We start from the raw sequence: 16,426 nt of genomic DNA on the forward strand, positions 1-16,426 counted from the left end.
AGAGATTGGCTTAAGACACAATCTAATATTGTAGATTGAGTTCCGCCTCATTAACATAACTGCCACTAATCCCATCACATTAACATCGTAGATAGATTTACAACACGTAGGAAAATCACATCAGATGACAAAATGGCAAACAATCATACAATACTGGGAAACATGGCCTAGACAAATACACATTTTTGGAGGACACAGTTCAACCCATGACAGACTTCCATGCCTGTCTCAGTCATCTAGTGCTGCTATAACAGAAATACCACAAGTGGATGACTTTAACAAAGAGATTTATTTTCTCACAGTCTAGTAGGTTATAAGTCCAAATTCAGGATGTAACCTCCAGGGGAAGTCTTTCTCTCTCTGTTGGCCCTGGAGGAAGGTCCTTGCCCTCAACCTTCCCCTGGTCAAGGAGCTTCTCAGGCACAGGGACCCCGTGTCCAAAGGATGCACTCTGCTCCTGGTGCACTTTCTTGGTTGTATGAGGTCCCTAGCTCTCTGCTTGCTTCCCTTTCATCTCTTGAGAGAGAAAAGGTGGTGCAGGCGACACCCCAGGGAAACTCCCTTTACATTGGATCAGGGAGGTAAGCTGAGTAAGGGTGGCGTTACAGTCCCACCCTAATTCTTTTAACCACAGAGATTATAACACATAGGAAAATCACAAAATGGAAGACAACTACAGAAGACTGGGAATCATGGCCTGACCAAATTAATATACACATTTTGGGGGGACATAATTCAATCCATGTCAATGCCCTAATGCTTGGAACCTGTGAACTTGTTATCTTATACAGCAAAAGGAACTTTGCGGACATGATGAAGTTAAGGATCGTGTGATGAGGGGATTATCCTGGATGATCTGGGTGGGTGCGATGTAATCACATAGGTCCTTATAAGTGAAAGAGAGGCAGGAGAGTAAGAGGAGTGATGACAGAATTAGTCTCAGAGTGGCACAGCATGAGAAAGCAGCAGATACTTGCCTGGCCGTTGCTGGCTTGCAATTGGAGAAAGGGGCATGAACCGAGGGATGCAACCAGCCTCTAAAATCTGGAAAAGGCAAGGAAACAGGGTTCTCCCCTAGAGCATCCAGAAGGAATGTAGCCCTGCTGACACCTGGATTTTAGTCCAGCAAGACCCATTTTGAACTTTTGATCTCTAAAACTGTAAGCTAATATATTCGTGTTGTTTTTAAGCCACCATATTTGTGGTAATGTTGCAGCACCAACAAGAAATACACACCCTACGCCCATTCTCTGTTCCAACCACACCAGCTACCCGCAGCTATGTAAGGCATATCATTTGACAGCACCTTGCCTTCATACCTGTCGTAGCCTCCAGCTGCCAATGTCATGCTTCAAAACCACACCCAGTGCCACCTCTGTGAAACTTTCCCCGAATTTCCCCCGAGTGAGCAGCCTCATCCTTGTTACTCCCACTGGATTGTGCATATTCCTGCCCTTGAGTTTTACTCAATTTTGCATTTTGCAGGAACTCCCTAAGCAAGCTTTGTACCTTCCCAACCCCAAATCCTCTCATATGATGCCGTTCAGTCAACATTTGCAGAATGACGACTATATGTTGGTATAGTCTGCTTTGTGCTACCTGTGTACAGAAGCAGTGGGCATGGTGGGTAAAAGTGTAAAAAAAAAAAAAAAAAAAGCGTAGGCATGTCAATTTTCCTTTTGATGTAAAATTAATATTTAATCTGGATATTCAGGATGAAGTACTTAAAGTATACAGATGTCTGCAATTTTGAGATACATCAAAAAATAAGATGGATTGATGGATGATAGAGGGATAGAGAAGTGTTAAAACAAGCTTGGTAAAATGTTAACGGTATATGGCTGTTCACTGTAAAAATCTTCCAACTGCAATGTTTGAGTTTTTTCATAACAGAACATTAGAACTTGGAGTCAAAAAAAAAAAGCCCATTGCCGTTGACTCGATTACAACTCATAGCAACCCTGTAGGACAGAGAACTGCCCCATAGGGTTCCAAGCAGCAGCTGGTGGATTTGAACTGTCGACCTTCTGGGTTAGCAACTTGAGCTCTTAGTCACTGTACCACCAGGGCTCCACACCCTGGAACTAGACAGCCTGAAATCAAAATTTGGCTCTATCACTTCCTAACCTTATAAATTTAGGCAAATTGCTTAACACTCTGGACCTCGGTTTATAAAATGAGACTATAATACCTCCCATGGGGCTATTGTGAGAGTTGATTTAACACATGTGAAGTGCTTACGATCACCCTGGGTACCAAATAAACGTTAGCTGTCATCATAGTTATTTCCTTTTGATAAGCCTCACACTTCCTCCCCAACTCTCAGATCACAGAGGTAGGCAGAGAGTCCTTGGGAACCTCACGGTGACCTGCTGAGAGGCAGGTTGGGGACAGATGGGAGAGCAAGTTTATCTGCCAGTCAACCAAATTTCCTCAGTTTAAAGGGGACAGGAGAGAATAGAATCTTCCCATATTTTATGCCTAGCCTGTGGCTAAGTACTGTTTCCCTGCTTCAGAGTTCTAAGCAGAAGAAACAGCTCAAGAAGGTATAAAGGTGTTAGAGTTTTCTAGAAGTAGCAGCACTTATTGGAGCCATAGCCCACAGTAACTGGGGCCCTACTAAAGAGAGCATCTGAACTCCTGCTGGGAGCCATGGGCTGTCAGGGAAAAGTCATGTTGGTGTGTGTGTAGAACAATTACACCTCAAATACAGAGGATAGGAGGGGAATAGGGATGCAAGCCCAATTAGGAAGCTCTTCCAGTAATCTAGGGTAGGCATATGGCAGCAGTCGTGATATAGAGAACTTAGGTATGACTTCCTCCACTTCTGGGTCCACAAAAAAGTTGTTTTAGTCAATGTTCTACCTCTAGCCTTTACCATAAATCTGGTTTTAGGTTCACAATGTGGTTATTAAATCAGAGCCCTTTTACTTTACCTAATACCAAGGTCATCGAGAACAGGATCGAGGTCAAATCCACCCGTATCCCACAAACCCTAGTCAGTTTGAGAGAATAAGTAAACCACTCCTAGAGCGAAGAGGGCAAACCTGGCAGTGTCCTATTACTCACTGAATTATGACTGCTCAAAATAGCTATAGTCCCCAGGAGCCCTACAAGAGCAGCTTCAGGATAAACTGCAGGACCAGACTAGACCATTCCTCTCTGAGTTTGGAGAAAAGCTCAGCATCTCATTACCCAGTACTGGAACCACCCAGGAAAGACAGGTGGGAATAAGGTCTTTGGGTTAGAGGCACCTGGAATGATCAGAGACAAGAGACACATCAGCTTTAACTTATGATAAGCTTTCTCCAGGTCAAAAGTGAAAGCTAGTACGCCAAGCCTGGCGGTCAGTAGGTGTTCCGAGCATAGCCAAGGTGCACAGTCAGCAGGTCAGAGGACTCTGAAGGTAACTGGCATTGGAATGAGAAAGAAAGGTACAATCATCTGCCCATGTAGAAAGGCTCATGATCAAGTCTAACTCTGATCCTACAAATGCTGCCCATTAGACATGGAACTAAGAAGAGCCAGCTTTTAAGGTAAGAGCTGAGGGCATACAGGCTTCAGAGGACATGCTGTACCTCCAGTCCATCCAGGGGATGAGGCAGTGTCTCAAGGCTAAAGAACACACATGTAGAGCATATTAAATCTTGTCACCAAATAGCCATATCAGACAGACTCCAAGCGATTTAAGCAGAAAAGGAATTTATTAAGAGGATGTAACTCTCAGAATCACCCAGGGTCAGAGAACAAGGCTCAGCCAGAATTAGTCTAGAACTGCTTGAAGGTCCCGCTGCTGCCACTCCTAAGCATGACCTGCTGTAACCGGCACTGCTGTCACAGAACCCTGGCCATTATCACTCCACTGCTGCTGGCTCCCGCGCAGCAACATGATCTTATAGCAACTTTCACCACCAGTTTTCTGTGCCCCTAACGCCACATTCAAAATCAAGAGTGAGATGTCTAACTGGAGGAACCCCAGTCACCTAGCTAGAAAGCAAGTTTCTAATACTTTCAATTTCTGTGGTAGGAAGTCACTCTGCCTCCTATGAAGAATTATATGCTCATTTGGAGAGAAATACCTAGACATAAGGAAGATTTAAACGCACAGAAATAGAAAGTTAACCTTTAAGTATTCATTACAGTCCACCCCTTTCACCACCTAACATCGACATCCACTTTTCCTCCTCTACTTCAAGAAATATGATGTAACTATTACTACTCACACTCATCCCCCCGGTCCCTCCCTGGAGAACATCCAAGTCTGCCATATTCAGCTCTAATCCACTACCATTAGGTGGATATACTCATTCTTCTTTTAGTTATATCCCAATCCTGTCAAGGTATAGTGACCTATGGACTAGATTGTGAAATAAATTGTCTCTGCCTTACCCTGTATAAAAATAGAAAAAACACTAATCACAGCAAGGACGATAAATGCAGATAGGACCTTTTTATTATGACAGTTACAAGGCAATGGTTATTTGTGACCTGTCTTCCAATACGCACTCCATTGCTCCCCTTCCCTTAGTCTAAAAGTTAAACGGATCTGGTTATTTAGATGCTAGAACGAGCCATACTTTCATGACTGACATAGGAGTATTCTTGGCAGCACTGCCTGTACAAATAAGGTTGCTATAATCTATTAACCTCTCCCTGAGTATTAGGGGGTTTTCCAGGGGATTCCCTGGATTATATTCTATGCTTTCCCTGTCTCTAGTGCATACTTTGACATAACCACTTCAGTCAACATTGTAACCTACTTTTTATTTGCTTACATAATAAACAGACAACTAGGGAAAGTCTACACTTCTTGTTAGTTGCTGTTGCGTTGGCTCCAACTCATGGTAATCTCATGTATATCAGAATGAAACGTTGCCCGGTCCTGTGCCAACTTCACAACCATTGGTATGTTCAGGTCTGTTGTTGCCACCCCTGCATTTTGGGTGCCCTCCAACTCAGAATCACAATGTTCTGTTGTGCTCCACAGGGTTTTCATCGGCCAGGCCTTTTCTCTACTTCTGGTTCAATGATATAATTGTATCATTCCCTGGTAGAAGCATTTCTGCTTTAATTACTAAGTCGCTAAACTTGCAGACCCTGGAAACACAGGAAAGCAAGTTTTGTGAGTAGGATCTTCCATATGACAGTGAAAGGTACCATATTCATTTCCACCATTCAGTATCTGAATTTAAGGAGTGTGACACACCATCACATTAGTCACTGGCTCAGAACATACACCATATCTTCTGCGACAGCATTTTGATCTCCCAGCAGCAAACCCCAGGTGGCACTGTAATGGAGACTTCAATAGACTATTCTACCATTCTATGCAGTCAGCTGCTTCTAGGAGATGGGATGCATGCTAAGATGAGAAGGTTGCACTGGTTTCGGCCTGTTGCTTTTCTTTCCCAAGAGATGAATTGCGTACAACAAAGCCGAACGTTGCCTTCTTTAACAAACCTGTTGGGCTGGGAAGGGTATAAATTCAGAATCAGTATCTGTTCTGGTAATGGCAAATAGCCGCCCCCTCTATGACAGGAGTACAATGGAAGAAGCCTGTCATTGGCTAACTGCCTGGTCTCCCAAGTTTAAGGTGCCCAGGGTCACTGTTGCTGGGCAAGTTGGCCACTCAGCAGTGGATTATTCACCAGTTTAGCCTTTGTCATATTGACCCCATGCATGGCCTTAATCCATGCCCCTACAGCATTTCATTCATGAGTCCATTAAGCAAGGACTAGGATAGTTAGGGAAGAAGACTAATCAATTTCAGAGCAGGCCATTATATTCACATAATTAAGAGCTTCCTTCAGAGTGGAGGGTCTTTTGTGAACATTTTCAAGGGATATCACAACACTTTGGGTCCATTCTAGGAATTCCAAATGTATACTTCCTCCCCAAACTCCCTTGTCACTAATCACATAGTCTTGTTCCTTCTAAGTCCATGTTCATCCAGTCACATCCTTAGCCTCTGAACACAGATCTATGTATATCCCCCTTTTAGGCCATATGCCCTTCTGGGCAAAAATAGCCTGAGCAAAGTCCTGCCCTCTAGGAAGGTTCTCTACCCTGAGTGGGGCTATAATGCCTTAACAGTTTATATCCAGTCTAGAACAATTAATAAATCCCTAGATTTCTGTTTTCAGTCAACTGGCCATAGAGAACTCTGTGATTAAGGGATGGTAGCAGTGTGACAGGATTAGGCATGCTATGATAGCCAACTGCTTATGTAATATGCACGTGCTTTTAGGACCTGTTTGGACCTTCTCTCTTATATATGACTTCCGTTTAATAGAATGCTGGGCATGCCCAACAATGGATAGGTAGATCCACTAACACCTGTTTCATTTTGGTCCTATTCTACCAGGGACTGGAGCTCTGGTGGCACAGTGCTTAAGAGCTTGGCTGCTAACAAAAAGGTTGGCAGTTTGAATCCACCAGCTGCTCCTTGGAAACCCTATGGGATAGTTCTACTCTGTCCTGTTGGGTCACTATGAGTCAATCAACTCAACAGCAAAGCATTTTTTTTTTTGCTTGTTTGTTTACCAGGGACCAAATACCAAGCTAAGCACCATTTTACAACAGTAGTTATTTGTAGAAGGCAGCTTGGCTTTGTCCTAAAACCCTAGGGGCCTCCACTGAGATTCTTCTAATTAAGGATTGCCAAGAAGTTCCATACAGCATCCCAACTCATTACACACACTTGGACACCAACATCCTGCTGGGTCATGAGAACCAAATGGCAGAGCTACACACACTACAGCTTGTTCCAGCTGAAGTCTCTTCTTGCCCTGGGCCCTCCTCAAAGCATTCAGCCTCCCATGTCACCACTGAAGAGGCTGGAGCAAGTGTGGCACCTGCTGTCTTCAACAACCAAAGCTGCTTACCAGACATTGTGGATCTGACCAGCCAGTGAATGTCAGGTCCAGCAATAATCTATCCTCTAGAGACGAGGCTTTGAGTGATAAGCTGTTCCCTTAGAACAGCCTGAAGAGTGTGACAATTCAAGGACTGAGCAGGAGTGGTCACTGGACATCTTTAAGGATGCTTCATTCTCAGTGACAATTTGTTTTGTTTCCACATGCCACAGGCTGTGAGATTTACAAGCCTTCTCACCAGCTGGGTTGTCACTGCCTTCAGCCCCAACCAGGCCAGTATGCCAGTCTCAACCCCCTAAAGATATAGGGGCCTGAAGCCTCCCCTGGCTAGGTATTCTTCTCTCAGCCAGGGTTCTCAGTCACAGGCAGCAGAAAAAGGAACTCATGGCAAAGACTAGGGGCAGCTGATAGAATCTCCTAGGGGGCTGGAGTCTGAGAGTCAGAGAAGCCACACCACTGACACGTCTGGTGAAGACACCTCCGCTGCGACCACTGAGCGCTAGATGCTGCAGCTGACACTGCTGATGGGACCCAGAGGCGGCCACGTCCACTGCTGCCCTGGAGCTTGGCCTTATTGCAGCTGTCGTCATTAGCAGGGAGATTATTATTCACAGTCCTGGAGTCTTTGCCTGCCAGATTCTAGTCCAAATCTGGAGAGGGTATGTACAATCGATGGAGCCTGAGTCACATGTCTACACATTCCGTCTGCAAGGGAGATCGGGACAGAGGTCGTCAGAATTTCAGTTTCTATGGTGGCAAGTGGGGCAGCTTCCCACTAAGACTTAAAAAGACTTAAAGGGTAAAAAATCGCACAGATATAGGCAGAGAATTCAGACACCAGGGGGGTTGGCAAGGCTGGGTTTATACGTGTAACCCTGATTTCCCAGGTTTGGCTCTTACCTGTTCACGCAGGATGAAAGTCCCTTGCAGTCTCCTTTATCACGTCTGTGGGAGGGACACAGACTGGTCTCAGGCAGATGCTGTTTCACCACCATCGGGCTACCACTGGGGATGGCCTCACTCACAAAGCCACTTGAGGGTGCTTCCCTGATGCCAACCATGGCCACCATGAGAATGTCAGCTTCCATGCCAAAGGCCTGAGATGCAAGGCCACCTCAATTCAGGGTGGCAGGGCAGGGCCTGGTTCTGAGCAGGAAGCAGAGGGTGAAGGGAGAGAAAGGTAAGAAAATGGTTTTCACACCTTTGTTATGTTAATGCCCAGGGATCCAAAATGAAACATTCAGACCCCCATTCCCCCCTGCCCTCTGTGATCATCGCTCTTTCAGTTTCTTTCTAAAGCCTTTCTTGCCACAGCCCTCATCTGCTCATTCAAGAGCAGGGGTGTATAATATGTTGTCATCTACACTGATCCTGTCTCTCTCCACCTCCAGACAAGGGGCTCATGCGGACATCTTCTCCTTCAGCTGTAAGCTATGGTGTGAAGATCTTGGCCCCAGCTCTATACTGAGCCCCTCATGCTCTCTAGGCCTAACTTTGTGGGTGGGGAGCAGAGTGGCATATTTAGTCCTGGCCATATCTACTCCTTACTCTTAGGCCCTTAGTAGACAAACATGTTTGTGACCTTTTCTGCCCTTCACATTGGTTTTGGCTCAAGTCTTCCTTCCACGTTTCCCATGAGTTCTGGAAGCTACAGAGGTTTAAAATAGGGGTCCATAGCAGCCTGCCCTGCGTATTAAATCCAAGACTATCCACCATGGTGATGGGAGACAGCACATCTTGCAGCACATGGCTCCAGGGTACAGTGATACTTCCTGGTTCTATGTAGGCAGGGACTCCAGCTACTGACCCTCCTCCCCTCAAGGACTGTTTGCTCTGTTGGGTATACCTCTGGTCCTCATGTACAGAGTAGGGAAGTTGGTACACAACATAGGTCAGGCTCTACCAACTAGGTGTACGCAGAAACCCAGGCCCCACTGTAGACATGGAGTGTTTACCTGGATAGACATCCATGAGCTGTAGCAAGAACACAGGAAATGTTTTGGACCAGAGGTGGAGAGAAGTCTCTGCTGACGAATGTGCACTGAGGGCCTCAAGGCTGAAGTCTTGGTTTAGCACAAGGGTCACTGTAGATTCTCAGCAGGACCAGAAGCAAGCTGTGCAGGCCAGGTACAAGCCCACACTTGGGCTGCAAGTCCTTTGAGCGAATGAAGGCTTCCGAAACCAGTCTGTCTAGGACCAGACAGCCTCAGCCAGCGGAGCTAGACAGGTACCAGAGTTCACTGGGCTCTACTTACTGAGCCTCCTGGGTATCTGCTGCCACACACTTTGCTTGTCCTAGACGTCCCTGGAAGGATGAATCAGGAGCCACTTGCAGAAAGCTGGTGCTCCCAGGGGAAAGGAAAACGTCCTTGTGCACCAGTTATGTGTCTGCTAGGAGGGATATTTCTGCTGCCTTTTTTTTTTTTTTATAGCAGTGATTATTGTGGAAATCTACCACTCATGTGTGTTATGACAAGCAGCTGTAGGGCCACCACTACTCAAATTCCCCCCCACCCCCCTCCCCCCACTATGCCAAACAGGGTCTATACATGGTCCGTGGGCCTTCCATCCAAGTCCAACAATCTCTGGCTTCAACTCCATTTCATCCTCCAACAAAGTTCTGGTTCAAACAGGCATAAGACTATTGCTTTGAAACTCCCACTATACAGTTTCTGAAAAATTCTGCTTTTGGTGACTTCTTATAACCACCAATATCTTGGGCCAGATCAGTCCATCTACTGACATTTGCTTGGCTCCAAGGAAATATCCATGGGGTGGAAGGATGGACAAGCCTAACACAGCAGCACCTCCTTCCACCCACTACCCTTGTCTTCAACCCTCAGGTCTGGCTAGTATAGAGGGTTGGTTCTCCCTTCTCCAACCTCTAGCCTGCTTCTCAGCCTCCTCTACACATCCCCCTCCCCTCTGGAAACCTCTGGTCAGAAATGAAAGAGAGAAGGTGTCCCTGCATGTGAAAGTATTATACTAGTGGTCTGATGTTGAGGGCTGAAGCCAGGAGTGAGTGATGGCTCTGACAGCCTCCAGTAGAGCTACCTTCTGCTAAGGCTGAAAGACCTGATCTAGACTCATGATGACAGGATACAGAGAAGTCTCTGCTTCACAATAGCACTGTGATCTTTCTGTGGGAAGGTGGGGATGTAGGAAGGCCACAGCACCCAGGAGAGAAGCCCTGAGACCTTTCCCTACAGTCAAGGGTCTGACCCTGGGAGCCTGGCCGCACCTCCCAGACCAGTGCACACATTTCAATGCATGGAAGGATGACTGTGACACCAAGGACTTCAAGCCTCAGGGCTGGGACCATAGAAGATGCCTAAATGACCTTAATTGTCCCTCAAGCTTGTCCACAGACTCTGGTTAAATCCCCCAAGACCAGTTTCACTCCAGCCACATGGTCTACTCCACAATTCCCCAATTCTGTATTCTCTTGCATACTAGGCCAAGCTTCACATCTATATAGAGACCCTAGAACTTCTAATACCAACTGCTTGATACCCTATTGTCCACTTCCCCCTCTTCCAACAGTTTCCCTAATTTCTACCCCTGGTGAACGAACCCCACCGTCATTCCCAAAAATGTGACTCTCTTGTCCAAGCCTCTCTCTACTTGCTGATTTTCTTCCCAGATCCTTCCCTAAAAGTGCCTGGGCCCAGTCGGTGAGATCTCACAAGGTATCGCATGCCTAACTATCTTCCTTCCTTCTGCTTGTCACCCATGCTTAGCTGATGTCCTCTGCTTGGGTTGGCATCTCTACCTTAGACTTAGCATGTCTTAGCACGTCCTAGAGCTAGGACCAGAAGGGAGTCTGCAAAGGTCCTGGCTCCCCAGAACTCTCCAGGCCTGTTTACACTTATTTCCCCGGGGACATAAGTCTAGAAGGCTCTGGTCTAACCAGCTTCTACATCTGAGAAGTAGACCCACATTCAGAACTTCTATTCTCCCAGTCTGGACAAGTCGGCCTCTGTTCTTTAATATACACCAAACACTGCTCATCCTTTGAGGAACAGAAAAGGGCAGGGAGGGTACAAGACTTAAGAGACTCAAGAACATGCTTGGAGCAGAATTGTTCCATTTAGCACAGATACTGTCTTCTCCAGTCTTCCAAATCCTAGGTAGACAAACACCTGTCCTGAGGGCCCCCTGCCTAATGAATAGGTGAGGGAACCTGACAGACTAGATCTTCAGGCCTCATAGCACCCTAGGTGGGCTTGCCATGAGTGTTATTGTGAACCTAGTCCACCCCTTGTCCCTAAAAGTCTTCTGGCTCAATTAATCCCTGCCAAGAATGACCCCATCTGCCCCCTCCAGTAAGCCTTCATAGACCTGTCCTTGCAGGAGGGGCTTGCTCTGGAGCCCTGAATTCCAGTCTTTTTCAAGGAGACACTAAAATGAAAGCTGTCTCCTGAAAGCCCCATGATAATGAACTACCTCCAGTAGTTTTCAGATTCCCACTGCCACTATCAATGCCTAGACGGACGTCCTCCCAGAGGGATGGCAGCCCGTTCTTCTCCCCTGAACACTGTAAGAACACCCTCAGAGCCCTGGTGGAGACCAGCCACCACGCCAAGCCTGCACCTGACCTCATTCCTCCCTGGCCACCTCAGGCTGAGAGGCCCAGGTACTATCTAACCCACAGTCCCTAGAAAGACTTATGTGTCACTCAGGAAAACCCACGCTCCCAGCAAGGCTGTAACGTGTTTTCTTTCCCTGCAAACTTGGGGAGCCTCATTCTCACCCCTTGACAGAAGGAAGACTTCTAGATATGAAACTGGTACATTCAATTCTATGTCCTTTAAGTAGGAATCTGTTTCTCAAAGAGGAGCCTCGAGGTCCGGATCATAGGACAGGTTCCAGGAGCAGAGCCAGAAAGGTTGGCCTGCCAGCAAGGAACCCCCACAGCTAAGGCCAGAGAAGGCTGTATTCAGGGGTAGGGTATGAGAAGGGCGTCAGCCAGACCAAGAAAAGGCTAGAGGCCTCAGCTGCAGTGAGTTGGACCCAGTCAGGAGCCTAGACACCAGGACACAGACAGAAGAATGTTGGAGAAGTCTGAAGACTTCAGAGCTCCTCAGAGAAGGAAAATGGAAGAGAAAAACCAATGGTCTCCGGAGCAACTATGATAAGTTCTAGCCACGTCTACTCCTGCCCACTAGAAGTGGCCCACAAGACTAGGGTGAAGAGACGGAAACGTTGATTCCAAACCTACACAAACTCAGGCCTAGAATGCCTCATCTTCCAGGTTGTGAGGAAACCCCAGGAAATGGAAATTAGGACTCAGAGGCAGTAGAAGCAAAATTCTGATTTTGGAAGTTAGAGGACACCAGTCCTGCCAGGGTCAGCATGGACACCTCAACGAAGAAAGGCCAGTCATGGCACTTGGTATAGTAAACAGACACAGCACAAGCAGAAAACGTGCCACGGAAAAAGGCCAGCCACAGTCTTTGGTATTGCAAACAGACATAGCACAAGCAGACAAAGTGTCCCAGTGCCACCAGCCACAGTCACCATTGTTCTCTTCCCCATGCTAGGCTGATACAGAGGTTCCAGGTAGAAGGAAAGGTGAACAGATGTAAGACCAAGAAAATAAGGCCCTGAAGACAAGATTCCACATACAGCATTGAGCAGACCAGGGACTAGGATGCCCATGCAAGGGTCCCCCTAGATGTAGTTAACTCAGAGGGGAAAGGAGAAAAGCCATCCTGTCAAGTCCTGAGAACCACAGCTAAAAATGATGCCCTGCATTCCATCTAGACTCTAGATGGAATTCTAGTACTAGCAAATTATCCCTATACCTCAGCTCTTAGGGGCCCACTGCCTCGCTAGGAGATGAGTGGAGGGGGGCCACACCAAGATGGCTCCTAGGCTTGTTGAGGATGTCTGCCTCAGCCTTTGGTACCATCCCCAGAGATTCACCTGGGCCTCCCAATCTCAGATAACCACTGGAAACAGATCCTAGGAAGCTTCCAGGAAGTAAGGTCAGCAGCCAAGCTTCTATCCAGTCCATTCAGCATGGACACAGTGATAGGAAGTGGATGACAAACAGAACTGAAAGGCTAACACAAACCTTTTCATCCAGAAATCTTAACAATATCAGGTATCCTTCGCACCTATCTTTAACTTCTCCTGCACTGAGCGTTTTCCATAGTCATACAGTGTCTGGTTTTTTTTTTTTTTTTTTTAAAGTTAAAGAGACCCTTCATCTCTCTGTATCCTACATTTTCTAGTTGATGTCTTCCTTTTCACAGCTAAGCAGCCCATACTTCCCATCTCAACACTTTTACCTACTCCAGCCTGACAGCCCATCCATATCTCGACCAGCATTGTCACCTCACTGGTCAGGCAAAGTCTTGTTCTCAGACACAGCAGCTGAAGCAGAGAGGGTGTTAGGTGTGTGTGAAAGTGATGGGGAAGGGAGGTACATTAAGTCCCTATCCTGGGACAATCTTGAGTCTTCTCTATAACCCCATGCTGCCCTTCACCATGGGAGCTGTAGAGCCTCCCCCCTAGGTCTAGGTCTCTACCTGACATTGACTTATTTCATACAACAGAGAACCTGCCTCTGTTTTCCAGGAAGGGGGAGTCTCCCTATATCTCAATCAGAAGAATGCTGTAATGAAAGCCATTTCCCAGAATCCAGGGCTGCCATCTGACTTCCAGATTTACCTTATCTTTGATCTCTTCTGCCCTGGCTCACCATCCCTAGGGCTATGAAATATAGCTGACAATTTAGCAGATAGTCTTCCTGGTAAGATACCCAGAAGAATTATTACTGTGATCAACAAGGCAACTGCTGGGCAGTCCCAGACCTTGTCTGTGTCCTGAATGCCCCACCAATTTTGAGATCTACTTGAACAGGGGTTGTAGCTCCTGGGATTATAACTGCTAATTCCCAATTTTGGCCAGGAAACCATTTCTGGTCTTGGATAGAAGAGGGAGATGATAGTCAAACTGACAAACTCATGGAATTAATCCAGGTACCCGTGAAGAATACAACATGAGATACCAAATCCCATGTCTAAGGACAAGGTGAAAGGGAAATCATTCTTCAGGCATATCTTCTGTATTGGGAAAAAGCTTGTTAGGTATAGGAGAACTTAATACAAGCTTCCCTGGAACCATGTGTGGAAAGAGTTGCTTGATTCAGAGAAGAGAGGTAGTCTTGTCTGAAGACAATGTAGGGAGTGGCCAGGATTGTTTATTACATGACCATCTCCCCTCCTGGGCCAACCACCACCTGAAACAGGTACACAGTAGCCGCGCACACCTAAGCCTGAACATTAAGGACTTACTTTTTCACAGAGCAGTAAAGATTCTTGATGGGATGGGCATCGAGATAGAAAAAGCAAACCAGAACTCAGAGGAGAAGCTTGTTCTCATGGACCAGAGCTCCCAGGCTGGGAGAGCTGGGTAGCCTGAGTTCTCAGGCCAAACCCAGAAACTGAGGGATAAATACAAGGGCAAGATATATGTATAAGGAAAAGGAAACAGATAGGACTGTAGGATTGTGCTGCTATTGATAAGAACACGGACTGTTCCTTCATCAGTGCCCTGGGACACTAGCACAGTTCTAATGGTTCCCAGTAGGGAAGTCCCTGAGGATGCCCAGCCATTTGCCAACAGCCTTCCTGGACTAGGACTCCTAGACTGCCCCAAATGAGATATGCAAGCAGCCCACAAGCTCAGCCAATGCCCAGGACATGGCCCTGACATCCTAGCCCCCAGCCCATTACTGACCCAAGGCTCTAAGATTAAGGTCTTGGTGCACACAGTACTCCTCAGAAGATGCTGCTCATAGCACAGCAACACCTTCCTGGAAGGAAAAGGGGCAGGGACAACTTACAGACTAGGTGGGGGAGCCTAGGCTGATTGCTTCCCTGTCCTGGGCATTCCCCTCTATCATACTAGAGACCCTCTGCTCTGCATTGGTTGCTTCCATCAATGCCACTAGTCTAAGTCCCTTGAAAGCAGAGCCCATGGGCTTTACCTCCATAGGCCAAGTGCCCAGAAGAATCTGGGCTCAGTAACAGTTACCTGGAAGGCCCCTAAAGGAGTCCACTTGGGAAGGACAGGTAGATAACCAAGTAATTTGCTGAAAGGGTGACCCAGGCTAGGAGTCCAAGGGCCTGATGGGATTATACCTGGCCACCCAGCATTCCCCACCAGAGGTTAAGAGCCCCAGCAGAGTGAGGCAGAACAGGTTAGATCCCAGAGAGAAGATCCCTACTACGGCTTTCACTGGGAGAAGGGAGAGCACATGACTATGTCCCAGCCAAGAGAATAAAGTTCTCAGGATGGTGGGTGATTGAAAAAGACAGATGGGAAGAGAATTGGTATCTAGATGGCCAAGAGTAAGACCATGACAGTAATGCAGGCTCTCACCCACATTTGTCCCATCCAGGCAAGACGCTAGAGAACATGAAGTGTCCAGGATGAGAAGATAGGTCCTACACTCCAACAATAGCCTCCCAGAGATCCAAGGTCAGTTATTCAGGAATGTGAAGCTGTCAATTCTGATCAATACTGACACATGAACAAACAGGAGGGGTTAAATTCCTGTGAAAGAAGAAAGATAAAGAAGCAAATTCTGCCAGACTTTAGAGAGAAATCATTGGAAGAGAAGGACCCAGGCAGAACACTAAGCAGACAGAGAAAGAAGAAATTGGTATACAACCCCTCCCCCACCGCCCCATGCTACCTGGGCTACAGCCACCATCAGATAACACTGAATCAGAAGAGGCCAAGAAATCTCACCTAGAAGACGGAATAAACCACCTAGAAGACGGAATAAACCACCCAGAAGACAGAATAGACCAGGACAATAGTCCCTACAGACAAGCTCCCCTCACTCCCTTCACTGCCTTGTACACACAGAGAGAAGGGCAGAGAACAAAGGTATAAGGAATGATGCCCAGATGCCATTTGCTGTGTCTCCTCCTGTCCTTCCCCTCCTGTAAAGGGCAGAGACTCAGGAGAAAAAGTGAGAAAGTGAGAAAAGCTACTCTGGTGAGCTGCAAGAAAGATGCTGCTGGGCTCAGGACTCTACACACAGCAGAAGATGAGGCAAGGACCCCACGTGGGCATTCTCAACACAACAGGTTGCTGGGCCCTCCAGAGCTGTGAGGCTGCAGGTGACAGTCCCAAAAGCCCAGCGACAGCTTCCTGTTCTCCTAGAAGCCACTCTACTCTGGGCCACAGGATGGTCCCTGGAGGCACCAAATACTAGTACCTAGTCTGCCTGCATAGTTAACCAACTTCAGTCAACCTCTGCTCTGTAGAACAAGGAGGGCCCCTGGCCAGCTAACAGGCAGGAATGAATATGGTTATGATGGCAAGATACCCACTGAGCCCAGCAGAAGATTAGGAGAAATGTAGAGAGGTTCTTACCCCTGAGAAGGCCAATGTACCAACATAAATGGGCAGTGGATCTGTTTGAACTTAGGGATTTTCTGAAAAGTCCACAAGTCTATGCAAATACCACAGAATCAGATTCCCCTCTGGTTAACCCTCATATGTTGAGTGAAAGGTAGACGTAGCAA

This window comes from Loxodonta africana, chromosome 16, assembly GCF_030014295.1.
Source record: "Loxodonta africana isolate mLoxAfr1 chromosome 16, mLoxAfr1.hap2, whole genome shotgun sequence".
Taxonomy (NCBI): Eukaryota; Metazoa; Chordata; class Mammalia; order Proboscidea; family Elephantidae; genus Loxodonta; species Loxodonta africana.